This window comes from Camellia sinensis, chromosome 4, assembly GCF_055761805.1.
Source record: "Camellia sinensis isolate YWXY chromosome 4, ASM5576180v1, whole genome shotgun sequence".
NCBI classification, from domain to species: domain Eukaryota; kingdom Viridiplantae; phylum Streptophyta; class Magnoliopsida; order Ericales; family Theaceae; genus Camellia; species Camellia sinensis.
In genome coordinates, this window is record NC_138964.1 from 34997394 (window position 1) to 35013967 (window position 16574).

The window sequence follows — 16574 nt, forward strand, 5'->3', positions numbered from 1 at the left end:
GTTAGAGAAGTGAGGTGATTTAAATAAGATGATGTGACTTAAATAAGATAGTGACTTTTTGACTTTTTGTATTATTTAGTTTATGCCAAACCAACCCTAAGTAATGGAAAAACTTATGATTTTGTACTTTAATATATGTAAAGTTTATCATTAATTTAAAAATATTTTTATAAATTTACACTTAATTGATATTTCCCCTATAATTTACCTATATATATATATATATATATATAAGAGTACAAAATCCTCTATTTCAAAATTTTCATTTCTAATTATAACATCGTGTAAAAGAGTAAAACATACCATATTTTTGTAATTATTTCCATTTCCAGCCTTGTAAATATTTTAATTTTTCATTTATTTATAATTATTTTGCTTACATCTCAATTTTTTAAATATATTTCCCACAATTTTTTTAATAATAGGGATATATCCACTTAGGCAGGTCTATCTAAGGGTGTTCATAGTTCGATTTGATTCAATTTAACACTTTAGAACCAACCCAATTATAATTGGTTTCAAATTCTTAGACTCAGAACCAAATCAATCATACACTAGAACTAACCCAACTCAACCCAATGTAACTCGGATTAGTTCGAGTTAGAATCACAGTTTCACTATATATAAATATAAGTGAATCAATTAATAATAAATAAACCAATATTTAACATTTAATTAAAATACAAACAAATAGCAAAATATTATTTAATGCAAGTCAATATCAATTAAACTCATCTCAAACTTAAACATAACCAATATAAATTAAATCCACTAATACAATTAATACAAATTAAATTAATCTAATTCAAACTTCTAGTACTTCATTTGTTCCCAAATAATTTTTGTATGTGAAAATTATTAAGTACAATTATATCCATTGTGATAGATTAATTAAGTAAAAATATATCAATATAAATAAAATTTTAATATATATAAATATATAACTTCGATTCTAAGGGGTGGTTTGGTATCCCCTTATATATAATTCATCTTTTTATTCTTTTTTTCATTACATCACCTTTTTACTTTTCTATACATCTTTTCGTAAAAAGATAAAAAGTATACTTATTTAGATCATTCCAAACAATCCTTAAAATTGTTTCTTAGGCCTAACCTAATTCAATAATCAACCCAATCTTATCAATTTAATAGTTTAAAAACCTAAAATCAAATCAAGCTATTAAAAAATCAAATCAAATCAAACCAAATTAAAAAAAAAAATTATTTGATTCAATTCTCAACTTCACGTGATAATTTGAACAGTCATCCAATACTTAAGGTCAAGTTTGGCTAACCTAAAAAAGTGCACTTATTTCATCTTTTTATCTTTTTTGGGTCACATCAATCAACATCTCCTCTCTACTTTTTCTACACATAATACAAAAAAAAGTCAAAAAGTACACTTATTTTAGTCTTTCCAAATTTCATTTGGTTAAAAAGTTAAAAAATTATTAAAAAAATCAAAAAGTCAACTATCTATATTAAAAAGTCAAAAATTCTCTTTTCTCTCTACTTTTTACATATCTTTTTGTAAAAAATTAAAAAGTCATCCCAAACATACTATTTTTTTTATATCATATTTTAACCAAAAAATTAAAAAGTTACTAAAAAAACCTATTCTCAAACGAGACTTCAATATTTTAATTTAAAAGTTAAAAATGTCATTAAAAAAATTTAAAAACTAATCATTTATATCAAAAAGTTAAAAAAAAAAAAAAAAAAATTCTCCTCACCTTTTGAATAATTTTTTTATAAAAAATTAAAAAATTATTTTAAATATATTAATTTTTTTATCTTATATTTTAATTAAAAAATTAAAAACTATTAAAATAACCTATTCTTAAAGGAGACCTACAACGCATGATACCCAACTCCAGACAAGACACGAAAAAAGGTCTCTCTCTCTCTCTCTCTCTCTCTACTTTTGTAGATAAAGTGGACCCCATTGTCCATCTGCCACGTGAATGTTGTTGGGTCCCACATAATACTTTGTGGATAACTATGGAACACGAACCAAACACCAAACCAAAGGGAGTGACTGACAACACGCACCAAACCCGCACGGTCAGCTCCACGCTCCGGTCATCACGGTAGCCAATGGAAGATGTACACATCAGTAGACGAGATTTGCGGGCCGTTGGATGGGGCAGTACCGTATCGGCCAAGTCAGCAGTCAAAGCTTTGTCCGTGAGTTTGGCTTTTCTCAACCACCCGAACACGCCACGTTTCCTTTGTAATAACAACACGTGTCCTTCCCTCCGATAATTTTTTAAATTTTGTCAAAAACATGGGACCCTCCTAAATTTATCCACTCATCATAACGGATGTAATTATAGTGATGTTTTGAGAAGTTAATAAAAAGTTAGTAATTTTTTTATTTTTTTGACAAAAAATTGAATTGTTTTAGATAAAAGAATTGACTTTTTTATTTAAAAAAATTAAAAAGTCAAAAAATTAACTTTTTACTATTGTTCCTAAAAAACCCCATGGCCAGTCCGGCCCATTCAAGATCAGGTTCGAGCCAGTCTAAGCAAGTTTCGCAAACTCGCTTTTTTGGCGAGAATGGGTCGGGCTGGTTCATGGATTGAAAAGTGGGATCCAAGTCTAAGCCAAGCCCCACTCAAAGTAGGGCTTAGGACCGAGCTCGCGGGCCTAGGCTCAGGTCAAGGGCTGAGCTCGCGGGTCTGAGCCCGGGCCTAGGCTCAAGCCCGCGAGTCTGGCCTTGGGCCGAGTCTAAGCGGCCTTTTTTTTATCAAAAAATGAATGATAAATACATTATCGATATAGATTATTTATTATGAATAAAAAATAAACTGTATTAAAATATTTTAGTTAAGATTAATGAGATTTTTGGTTATATTTCATGTATAGTAGTATTTTAATTTAATTATGTATAACTTATGAAATTTAATTATGCATGATTTATGTTTTTTTAATCATATATGACCTATGTTTTTTTAATTATGACTTATGTTTCTTCGTATACCATTGCAATTGCTACTTACAAATGACACTTCATAATTAATTGAGAGTTGAGAGAAATTGCGAGTTTAAGAGAGAGAATTGTTTGTGAGATTTATTTTGAAAATTTTAAGATATTTATAGAAGTTTGGAAGATTGAAGTAAATTTATAAACAAATAAAAAAATTGACCGTTATGTTTTAAACGGTAATATGACCGTAAAATTAGAATATTATTTTTATTATTATTAATATGGCAGGGGGCAGCAATCAGTTCTGCCTCCCTACACAACAAGGAAAAGACCAACCTTTTTTTTTTTTTTTTGCCGTTGTTGCAAGCCTTTATTTTATTTATTTTATTGTCTTTTTTGTTATTGTTTAACCGTTGCAACTTGCAAGCCTTTTATTTTTTGAAATTTGACCATTGGTAGGCAAACCAAAAAGGAAGAATCGGGTGGGCCTTGCGGGGCCGGGCTTGATAGGCCAGGCCGAACTTCAAGTGAAAGGCCCAGGCCAAAGCCCAAGGTCCTGGGCTAGGCTCGGGCCCGGGCCCACCTCAAACTGCAGGTAAGCTATGGGCCGCCCACGAGCCTTGGGCTATTTTTATACCCTTATCCATTATCTAGAGTTAGATTATATAAATAAAAGAATCTAAAAATTAAAAATTCAATTTTAAAAATCTAAAAATTATTTGGGTTTAATTAAAATTTAGAATAAGATCTCGTTCGAGAATAAAAACTATTTTAATAATTTTTTATTTTTTACAAAATGATGTGTAAAATAGTAGAGAGAATGATATGACAACTTATAGTAACTTTTTGACTTTTTAACTAAAACATATAGTTGCCCAACGATACCAAAATTATAAATACACCTCCTATTTACTTAAAATACAAACTAACAACAGATACGTGCCATGCATGGAATGATGTTTTATTAAAAAAATAAAAATAATTCATCGTATTTATTTGAACTCTATAAAACAATTTGTGGGGACATAATTTTTGAATGACAACACGTGACTGAGGTGACACCGAAGTGTCAGCCGAGGTGTCACGTGTCTTAGTCATGACACCGAGATGATCTCGGCTAGGCCGAGGTTATCTACGAAAATACCATAATTCGAGATAAAGCGGATAAGGGACAAGAGTTCTAGAATGGGAGAAGACTTCAGTTTGGATAAAAATAAGACTCTTAGAGAGTTTATTCTAATTCTACTGGGAGTCCAAGATTAGCAATAATCCTAAGTCCATTAGAGCTAGGCTTCTATTGAGACTATGATTATGTTGGCTATAAAAGGGAGGCACCCCCATGGGTCTAAGGTATGTCTTTTATGCTTTTGATATTATGTCTAGTGAATTAAGCACTATTGGTTATCTTTGAGAGATATTGAGTACTGACTTGATCGTCGAAGTGCTCCCGGGTGGACAAACCACCACCGGAAACTCTTCTTTCTGTTGCAGGTCATTCGGGCTTAATCTATTCTACCGGTGCTCTCCAGCTAGGTACCTGTTTGGCAGTGTGGTCAGAAAATCACCCACACAATTTGGCGTGGTCTACGGGAACGAAAGGAGAATAGATGGCCAACGACAGACCGAAAGAGAAGGTTGGGGACGACACCCCTACTGAGAGTGGGAAACATATTGACCTTGGCGTCGAAGAAGACAACTACAACGAAGAAACTCGTGATAAGAATCACGAAGAAGAGGACGTCGGCCAGGAGGGCGACGTGCCGAAGAAATCAGACTGAAGCGAGTATTATAACGAGGACGACCTCTAAGAATGGAAAGAAAGATGCTTACGAAGGGACGACGAGATGAAAGGAATGGCGAACAAATTGGCGAACCTGCAAACGGTTGTCAATTTCATGATACAGAACAACATCATGCAGCCACCATTCTCGTCACAAGATACGCCGATTCCAGCAGCCATGAAAGATGCCCAGGCAGGAGGGCAGAAGACAACTCCTACGACTCCTCAGCACGATAGGACCAAGGAACATTCTCACCGGCCTTCAGGGGAGGTCGAACGAAGAGAATCAAGAATGTGAGATTCACAGAGGACACATCGCACCAAGGAAGCTGACTCCAAAGAACATCGGCATGTTTAGGGGAAGGACCTCTGTTTCGACGCGACCAATGGAGGAAGGTCCAAAAGGACTCGCAATGACACAGGAAGTAGTGCACCAAAGAGGCTGAAATTCAGAGATAGCCGAGCTCCTGGACGAACCAAGGAGGATCTAAGGGATTACCTCCAGAGAAAGCCATAAGATGCCGAGGTGACCTCACCTGTCAAGCCGAGATAACACTGGATATGAGAAGACAAGAGCTCAGCCCAAGTAAGCTGATCCCGGATTCCAGATCTCGGGTCCCAGATCCCAGAAGACAAGATCTTGGCCTAAGATGATTAAGTCCGAGAAGAAAAGAGTTTATCGAGATAATGTTTAACACTTGTTGAAACTTGAGAAAAGTTTACACGTTGAAGTTAAACCGAGATTATGTTTAACACTTGTTGAAACTTGAGAAAAGTTTACAAGTTGAAGTTAAACCGAGATAATGTTTAACAATTGTTGAAACTTGAGAAAAGTTTACAAGTTAAAGTTAAACCGAGATTATGTTTAACACTTGTTGAAACTTAAGAAAAGTTTACAAGTTGAAGTTAAACCGGGGTCATGATTAAAAAAAGAAATGATATAGGTTCCATCACCTCAGGATGCCGAGGTAATAGAACCGAGGAGGCAGTTGTGGGGACATAATTTTTGAATGACAACACGTGACCGAGGTGACACCGAAGTGTCAGCCGAGGTGTCACGTGTCTTAGTCATGACACCGAGATGATCTCGGCTAGGCCGAGGTTTATCTGCAAAAATATCAGAATCCTAGATAAAGCGGATAAGGGACAAGAGTCCTAAAATGGGAGAAGACTTTAGTTTGAGTAAAGATGAGACTCTTAGAGAGTTTATCCTAATTCCACCAGGAGTCCAAGATTAGCAGTAATCCTAAGTTCATTAGAGCTAGGCTTCTATTGGGTCTAGGATTATATTGGCTATAAAAGGGAGGCACCCCCATGGGTCTAAGGTATGTCTTTTATGCTTTTGATATTCTATTTAGTAAATTAAGCATTATTGGTTATCTTTGAGAGATATTGAATACTGACTTGATCGTTGGAGTGCCCCCGGGTGGATGAGCCACCGCCGGAAACTCTTCTTTCTGTTGCAGGTCATTCGGGCTTAATCTATTCTGTCGGTGCTCTCCAGCTGGGTACCTGTTTGGCAGTGTGGTCAGAAAATCACTCACACACAATTGATATTAAAACCAAAATAGTTCAATAATTTTAAACTAACTATCAAAATTTAATTATTAAAATAATGTTAAATTTCGTAAGGACTATTATATTTTATATTGGTTATGTTAATTGTCTACTAAGTATATTTGGTACAAGGACAACAACCAAGCTAGGGTTAGATTGAACTGAACTACATAGAAAGATTATTACTCAATTCAACCCCAACATAACATCAAGATTAATAGCCATCCTCAAATTCAATCCTAAAAAATTTCTAAAATTTCGAGCCCGCTCAATTAATTCATTATACATGCTATTATTATTATTATTATTATTATTATTATTATTATTATTTTAGGAGGGGGGTTGGGGTTGTCCTGGAGTGCTTTTAAATGAATGGGAAATTACATTTTACCCTTTTCAACTATCATCATTTTTCACTTTATCCCCTCAAACTAAAAATTAATGCAATGTATTTTCTTTATCTTTTGAAAGTTTTCAATTTAACCCTTATGTCTTCATTTTGATAAAGACAAATTACACTTTACCTCCCTCAACTATCACCATTTTTTAGTTTACCCCCTCAAACTAAAAATTGATATCATTTACCCTCTTCATTTTCAAAAAGTTTTCAATCAAATCCTTATGTCTCAATTCTGTTGACAAAATAGACAAAAAGTGTACATGTAATGTGCACATGTCATATTTATGTTAAAAATACCCTTTAATGATCTGACATGAATATGATATGTACACATTATATGTAGTTTTCTATAAGTTTTGTTAATAGAATAAAGATATAAGGGTTAGATTGAAAACTTTTAGAAGATGAAGGGATACATTGTATCAATTTTTAATTTGAGGGAGTAAAGTGAAAAGTGGTAATAGTTGAAGGGGATAAAGTGTAAATATAATAGATCTTTAAAGAGTATTTTCATCATAAATACGGCATGTGCCCATTGAGCATCGCCAATGATATATCCAATTTTTTATCAAATTTGAGTAAAAGTTTCATTTGATATCAAGTGCTCCAACGGAGATTTTTGAAACTTCATTAGAACATCAGTCGACTAGGTAGGTGTCCGGCTGGTCAACCGGCCAGTGTAAATTTTTCGTAAAATTTTGCCTTCAGGTGGTCATCTAGGAGATTGACCAAGAAGACGACCGAGGGTTTGACCGGCCAGTGTAATTTTTTCACAAATTTTTGCCTTGAGGTGGTCATTTATGAGGACATCCGGTGGTAAAAATCAAACGATTATGAACAGTGATTTGATGAAAGGTACATTAGTCCTCAGTTTAATAAAAAAAAGTGAATCCTGGATTTGATAACTATTTGATGAAACTGTTGGAGCAGAAAAAAAAGTCATTTTTTACCAAATTCAAATTTGATAACAAGTTTGAGTAACCATTAGAGGTGGTCTTACATGTTCGTTTTCCATTCATTTTGATGAAGGGAGTACATTAAGGGTTAGATCGAACTTCAAAAGATGAAGGGAGTACATTAATTGTATCAATTTTTTGAGTTTTTTTTATTTTTCATGTTTTTTTTTATCTTTAGTAAAAAAAAAAATTCATGCTTCAATTAATTTTTTAAATTCTTAGATACACCTAATTTATAGGATTATTTACACAAAGACCTCCTAAACTATTGAGAAGTATCACTTTGACTCCCTAAACTATAAAAGCATACAAATTAACTCCTAAACTATTGAGAAATACCATTTTGTCCCCTAAAATATAAAACTGTACAAATAGACACTTAAACTATTAGTGTGTTTCACTTTGACCTCTTTTGTTAAGGAGTACAACTGATACGTTTTTGTAATTTAGGGGATCCATTTATATGGTTTTATAGTTTAGGGCAAACTGATACTTCTCAATAGTTTATGGGTCAATTTGTATTCTTTTATAGTTTAGGGATCAAAGTAATACTTCTTTATAATCTATGAGGGCCTTTATGTAAATAAAAATAATCATAAATACACCTAAAAAGTAAAATTTGTGAAGAAAAGTGGGAAAAAAATCACTAAAAATGAAAAAGTCAAAAATAAAAACAAAACAATGACACATTTTTATAGTGTTTTTTTTTTAGTAATTTTTTTTTTGTCATAAATATCTTAGTTTGTAAATATATTTGACTGAAATATGTAAAAATAAAAAGAGTTTACTGAAAATTAAAAAACAAAAACAAAAACTCAAAAATAATTTTAAAAAATAAAACCAAATAAATCTGATAAGTGTATTTTTAGTAAAAATAATAATTAACTATTAATAATTTTTCTTACAAATCAACTTAATTGAAAATACAATTTTAAAATTTTTTCCATATTAATATTTCCATGTCATTTTTCTTAAATTACGCCATCATATTTGCAATACAATATTATTGGAAAATAATTCTTTTTTGTACTATTTGCAAATAATTCTCAATTTGAAAAAGAAAACCCTATGCCTACAAAAGTCAATTAATCAATCACTAATGACTTTGCAAATTTTCTTTAATTAAATTGTTTCCAAAGACTAATATGGAAATTCATTAATAATGAATTTACAAATTTTCTTTAATTATATTGTTTCCAACGACTAATATGGAAAGGTTTTCAAAATTGTATTTTAAATTCTAAAAAGATTAATATGGAAAGATTTAGGTGTAAGGTTTCCAATAAAGAACTTTTTACAAATAATACAAAAATAAATTTTACATAATATTACATTGCAATTATGGCAATACATTTTAACGAAAAAAAAATTATAATAACAATTATCATATCTAAATTGACACTTTTAGAGAGTTTAAAATTTAAACTTAAATTTATATAAATCTAATTTTGGACAATCATTGAAATACATAATGATTTGTGGAATATTTAACGGTGTAAAATTAAAAAAATATATATATATATATCTTACAAAGTAAAAAGTAAAAATATTTATCTCTTAGTTTTGAATTCATTTAAAATAATTCTGTTTTATAAAATATATATTACACTAAACACTTGACACAAATTATTAAAATATATGTAACTGAATAAATCACAACAAATACGGGTTATATTTAACACACGCAAAATTAAACTATTTAAAAAAAAATGTTTGGAAATCGTGTAATCCTAAACCTAAAAAATATAAAATTACTTTGGGTTACTAATTTTGCACAATTTTGCTGTACTTAAACTTAATCATAATTGATTTTTAAAATCTGCAAGAGTACTTTCTGCCATCATGTATAACTCGTTGCTAATAAATAAATTTAAGACATTTAAAAATATTTATGAATAGGATTATAACTTCTTTAAAAAATGAAAATAAATAAATAAAAGTAGCATGTTATAGTGAGAACAATTAAAATACATATTGTTAAAAAAAACTAAACACAATTTATTTTTATTTTTTAATTATGAACATGTAGATATCTTCTTTACATATTGAATTATCACAAACACTCTATTATATTTCTCTAAAAAAATTTAGAAAAAAAAAACCCAAAACATTAACTTTTTAATGAGTACTTTAGCCCATAGAAAATATTCTAACAGAAAATATACCTTACTAATAAACATTTACCAAATGATAACTGATTTCAGAGCTGATTTACATTTTAAATTTGTTGATGTCGCCCTCCTTCTCTACCCTACAACCATCACCTCCTCCTTGACTATACCACACTTGGCCATGAATTCTGTAAAAAAAAAAAAAGGGACATAATAAATATTAACTAACCTGTAATATCTCTAACAAAAGAATTTAAAAGTGTTGCGGCAATCTATTGCATCAAATAATATCTTGAGCGATAAATAAGTTTTACAAGATGTGAAAAAAAGTTTGATTATGTAACAGTTAGGGTTTTGTGTAGAGAGTGAATAGATTGAAGAAAAAAGAGAAGGAGTAAGGAATTTTAATTTATCATTTTGAATTTTTGTAAAAGATAATAGGTTTGGACAAATCAGGAGAAAGTTATTTTTAACTTTTCTATTGAAAAACATAAATCATAGAATAATTAGTATTTTTATAATTATTATATTAATGTATTAGCCAATAGCATCTTTTAAAATTACTTTTTAATTCAAAAATGTAGTTAAGTTTTGGAACTCCTAGAAAACTCCTCACAAAAAGTCCATTTGCTATAATATATAGTATAAATTACTCTCTATAATTTTAAAAATTACATCTTACCCCCTTCAAGTTTATAATTGTATAACAAATTATCTCTTTTATTAACAATCATCAAGCCAATTAACAATTTTTTAATAATATTATAAATATATTTTAATTAACAATTGTAACGTCCCAACCCTTCATATCCCATCGATATTGCCTGCTTTGCGCCATGCCCGCACGAATTTGTTTTTCCTAATGGGTCACCCATCCTAAAACTACTCCAGCCTAAACACGCTTAACTGCGAAGTTCTGCTAGGGATTTCACCACTCGGGAAAAGGCCTCGATGCTATAGAAGGGTTTCAGTTTTTATTTTTATAGCCCAAGAACTCCCCTTCTATTTTCGATATGGGACACCGGGACCTTACAATCTACCCCCTTTAGGGCTGCACGTCCCCGTGCAGTAGCCTGCCAACTCACAAGCCTGCCCATATGCACCGAGAGACACTAGGGGCCCGCATTCGGTACTCCGGTGAGTCAACTCTGATACCATTTGTTACGCTCCAACCCTTCACATCTCATCAATATTGTCCGTTTTAGGCCATGCCCGCACGGATTTGTTTTTCCTAGTGGATCACCCATCCTAAAACTACTCCAGCCTAAGCACGCTTAACTGTGGAGTGCTACTAGGGATTTCATCACTTGGGAAAATGGCCTCGATGCTATATAAGGGTCTAGGTTTTTACTTTTATAACCTAGGAACTCTCCTTCCATTTCTGATATGAGACACCGGGACCTTATAACAATTTATGTAATTTTATTATTGTATAAGAGAGTAGTTAAAAATTTTATTTTTTTGTTAATTCTGTTAAATAAAAAATTCTAACAAGTGGTATTTTTAATTTCTAAAACCACAAAGGTGATACATATTTTAAGCAAACCTCAATGGTATATTTGTAATTTACCCTAAAATTTAATTACTAAATTTAATCAAATTATTTGATATGTTAAAAATTTTGAATTTGAAGTTTATTATTATTATTATTATTATTATTATTATTATTATTATTTTGTTTTATCTTACACTCTTTATATTTGTGGTGTTAGATTGATAGCCATGTGATGTGGTGGTGATAGGGTAGAATACAGGGAGTAGTAGCAATAATGGCAATTCTATGGTGACAAGATGATGATAATGATAACATTGGCGGGGTGGCGTAGTGGTTGTGATGGTAGAGCACTGATGGTTATGCGAGGTATAATAGCGTTGGCAAAGGTGGTGGTTGTGACGGTGATTGAGTAATATCAGTAGTGGTAATGGTGACACTAGTGGTAACATGAAGGTGTGCGTGGAGAGGTAGTAGCAAAAATGATGGCGGTAGTGTTGCGATAATGATGGCAGTGGTGGTGGTGGTCGTCATCGTTATTTTGCGCTCAAATCTGCTTCCAAATGTAGCGACCACATTGGTAAATTTCAAATGTAATATTTGAGCAATCAATTATGCAGATTCTTACTAAATGTGAACGCAGTATCAATCATGACAACAACATTGTTAGTATCATACAAACACAATAACATTATATTGTCCCCTATTCCTACAATGAAATAGAACAAATATGTAATTAAATCCGGAAAAAACCCAATCGTTGAGTCCGTGTTGAATGTGCAACATTACACCACTATATGTGTGCGCCAACCGCGTGTTATGAGTGTGCGATATGAAATTTGTGAGACAAAAATGAAACCCAAAAAAAACCCACAAAACCCAATTGCCACTGGAATCCGGATCCTCGGTCGCCCTTGTTTGTAGCCCTTTCCTGTAGCGCCCCAAAATGACGTCGTTTTGGGGCAACTTTTCAAGAAAAAAAAAAGTAAGAAAGGAAGAAGAACAGAACTCAGAAAGGGGGAAGAACCCATTAATGGCGTCGAAAAATAGGGCAAATTCCTACAAAAATGCACTGAAAAGTGCAGTCCTCCATGAAGGGATCTCTGGGCTTAACCTCAGTTACACACAAAACACTGCAAACAAGAAGGGATAACTAAATAATTACAGAGTAAAAAGTGAGAAACTAAATCTGGGGAGCCCAATGGCCAAGCCAGATGAATCCCGTTTGATAGCTTGTAGATAAGACAAATCTACAAAATGGCAGAAGTAAGATGAATCCCATTGATACCAAGCAAGTTAGGTAATTGGGGGGATCTGATCTTGTTGAGACAAGTGAGGAGCTTGCTTGAGTACCATCCATGGATTGATGTTAGGGGGACGGAGCATAGATCTGCACAAAGGGCAAGTGACCCTACCTTCATCCACCCATCTATCCAAGCAATCTCTGTGAAACACATGACTGCAGTTGCACAGATCTCTCATCTCATGCCGTCTATTAATGCAATCCCAACACACAGCACAACTCACCCCCTTCTTCACATCTTCATCCTTACCATCTTCTCGTCTTCTCTCCAAGAAATTGCCGAACTGTATTACAGGTATCTGCTTCTTGATGAATGCTGTTACCAGGAGAACTGGGACTGGGACCGGGACTAGTGATGACCAATCCAACATGAGCACATAATTGTTGTTGTTGGCTATGGCTGTGGTGGTATTGTTAAGCTCCCTTGAATAAAAGTCCTTTTCTTCTGGTTTAGACATTCAAGAAAAAAAAAAAAAAAAACAGAGTAGAACTCAGAAAGGGAAGGGGAAAGAAGAAAGAAAGCAACGGTGGGTAAACTCAGAAATGAGAGGAGCACGGATGAAGCGGATGAAGAAGGACATGAGGCCGGTGGCGCCGAGGAGGAGGAGCATGGAGGCGGTGGAGATTCCAGCGGCGGTGATTTGGGGGATAGTGAGGTGAGGGGATTCGGAGATGGCGACGGCGGCGATGGATTTCATGGGTTGGATAGGTATGGAGGTGCCGAAGAGGAGGCCAATAGAGATGTTATAGAGGGAGGTGAAGATGAGAGTGGTGAGGTCGCTGACAGAGCCCCCGAGTTCGAACCAGATCGTGGTTTTGAGACGGAGGTTGGTGGCGCATGGGAGAGCGGTGAGACGGTGGCGCCACCGTGGAAGGCCGAGGAGAGGGGTGGTTTGGGTCGATGATTGTTGCTCCTCTTCGAACATAACCCCATTTTTCGACGCCATTAATGGGTTCTTCCCCCTTTCTGAGTTCTGTCCTTCTTCCTTTCTTTCTTACTTTCTTTCTTTCTTTCTTTCTTTTTTTTCTTGAAAAGTTGCCCCAAAACGACGTCGTTTTGGGGTGCTACAGGGAACGGCTGCAGACAAGGGCGACCGAGGATCCAGACCCATTGCCACTAGATAACATCAAGACACATTGGGTGTACGTATCCATGGAATATGCGATTTAGTTGATAAATATGCGGGCACATGATGAGGCAAACAAAATATGTTAATTTAATCAATAAAATAAAATGTCACATTCAAATTATAATCATTTTACTTTTCTCTTACAATTAAGAGCGAATTACACTAACAGTTCTTATAGTTTGAGGCTTATGTCACTTTGGTCCATAACTTTTTAATTGTGACATATTTGATCCTGAATTTTGAATTTTGAATTTTGTTTTAAATAAGACAATTGAAGATACTATTACTCAATTTCAAGGACAAAATTGTCAATTCGATAAAATATAAACTAATTTGACAAAAAAAAATGTCAAAAAAATATTTTTGAATTTTTAAAAATTATTTCTACCAACCAAAGATAAAATTATGTAAAATTTATAAATCTTTTTTATATACATTTATTTATTTATTTTACTAAATTAATTTTTATTATGTGTTTGAATGATGACCATGTAATGGATGGTTGTTAAGCTTTTAATGTATAATTGATATATTTAATTTATGAAATTTTTTTAATTTTGAATTTTTTGATTTAATAGATTGGTTTAATAATGATATCAAAATTATCGTCATATTTGACTTTTGAAAAAATATAAACTAATTTAATAAAAATAAAAATAATCACCTATTACATAATCATCATCCAAATACATAATAAAAATTAATTTGATAAATAAATAAATAAAAGATTTATCAATTTTACATAATTCTATCTTTGAGAATTAGAAATAATTTTTAAAAATCCAAAAATATTTTTTTGATATTTATTTTTATCAAATTAGTTTATATTTTATTAAATTAACGAATTTGCCATTGAAATTGAGCAATAGTATCTTCAATTATCCTTATTTGGAACAAGATTCAAAATTTAAAGTAAAATGTGATACAATTAAAAAGTCATGAATAAAAATAATACGAGTTCTAAATTATAGGGATCGTTAATGTAATTCGTCCTTGAATCAACTAAAAAAAATTAAAATTTTTTATTATCAAAATAAAAATCAAATAAATTAAAAAAAGTTATTTAAGATTTATGAGTAAATAAATTTGGTTGATAGAATCTACTATTATTGAGAGAGAGAGAGAGAAAAAAAAAAGAAAAAAAAGAGAGAGAGTCACAGAAGAGAGCGGAGCGTGTGAGATTTGTGATCCATACGTACCATACCTGTGCAGACACGCGCCAGCTGTTATCTTTATCTACAACTACAACATCAACCACTTTACTACTTCTTCGACTTTTATACTACTCCCCCGTTCACACACACCACCGACTCGGCCCTTTCACAGCTGTAAACAAACCAACCAAAAAAAACAATTATAATGCTATATGTATTAATTGATATATTAATTAATGATGTGGTATAATTTAAGAAATTTTTTATATTTGTAATGTTATTAATGAATCGAGTCAATAATAATAAGATCATAACTAGTAGTGATACACTAATTAGGATTAGTTTGGGAAGTGAGTTGGCTTGTTAACTTTTTGGCCTGAGCTAAAAAGTTTAGTTTGGGAAATGATTTTTTTGATTTTTTGACTTTTTTGATTTTTTTTTGTGAAAGAAGAGTGTAATGATTATGGATTAGATGTGATGTTTTATTTGTTGTGACTAAAATAATCTATTTTATCTTTTATTGCTAAAATAGTCAAAAAAATCCACAATCTATCTTCCCAAACGGAACCTTAATATACTAATTAATATATGTAACACCACCGAAGAAACATAATCACCGGCACGTGTTTCTCTATCTATATCCATCTCAGATTTAATTTCCTATATTTGTATATATCCCCGACACAATCTCACCATTTAAACCCAAAATTAAATAAAAATTAGATTTAGCCCCGGTTTGGCAATGAATTTGGGGCTAAATAATCACATATAGTTAAAAAAAAAATAAAAAATAAAATAAAAAAATCAACAAAAAAATTTGTCATTCCAAAGTCAAAAAATCAAAAAAGCCAACAAAAAAGTTTGTCATTCCAAAGCCAAAAACCAAACAAGAAAAAAAAATTCAGACTAAAAAAGTCAAAAATTTAACTAAAAAAGTCATTGCCAAACGAATCCTTAATTACACTTTTTATTTTTAGGACAAATTACACTAACAGTCCCTATAGTTTAGGATTTATGTCACTTTAGTCCTTCACTTTTCAATTGTGACACATTTAATCCTGAATTTTGAATATTGTTCCAAATAAGGACAATTAACATACCATTGCTTAATTTCAAGGGTAAAATAGTTAATTTGATAAAATATAAACTAATTTGATAAAATTAAATGTCAAAAAAATATTTTAAAAATTATTTCTGCCCACCAAAAATAAAATTATGTAAAATTGATAAAAATTACATTATTAATTTTTAAAAATTAATTTTACATGATTATTATCTAAAGACATAATAAAATTTAATTTGGTAAAAAAAAGAAATAAATGTCTAAAAGATTTATCAATTTTATATAATTTTATCTTTAATAAGTAGAAATAATTTTTAAAAATTCAAAAATAATTTTTTAACATTTATTTTTGTCAAATTAATTTATATTTTATCAAATTGACAATTTTGCCATTGAAAAATCTAATAATATATTCAATTGTCTTTGTTTTGAACAAGATTCAAAATTCAGGGTCAAATGTGTCATAATTGAAAAGTCAGGGACCAAAATGACACAAGGCCCAAACTATAGGGACTGTTAGTGTAATTTACCCTTATTTTTATAATTTTACATAAATTTCACTTTAATCTTTATAATTTTAATTTAAACAATTTTTGTAAAGCCTAATTTCAATTTAGTTTTTTTTGTCTAAATTTTTGTTAATTTTCCTGTTTATATCTTAAAAATTTAAGAAGTGTCTTAAAATTGTTAACTTAC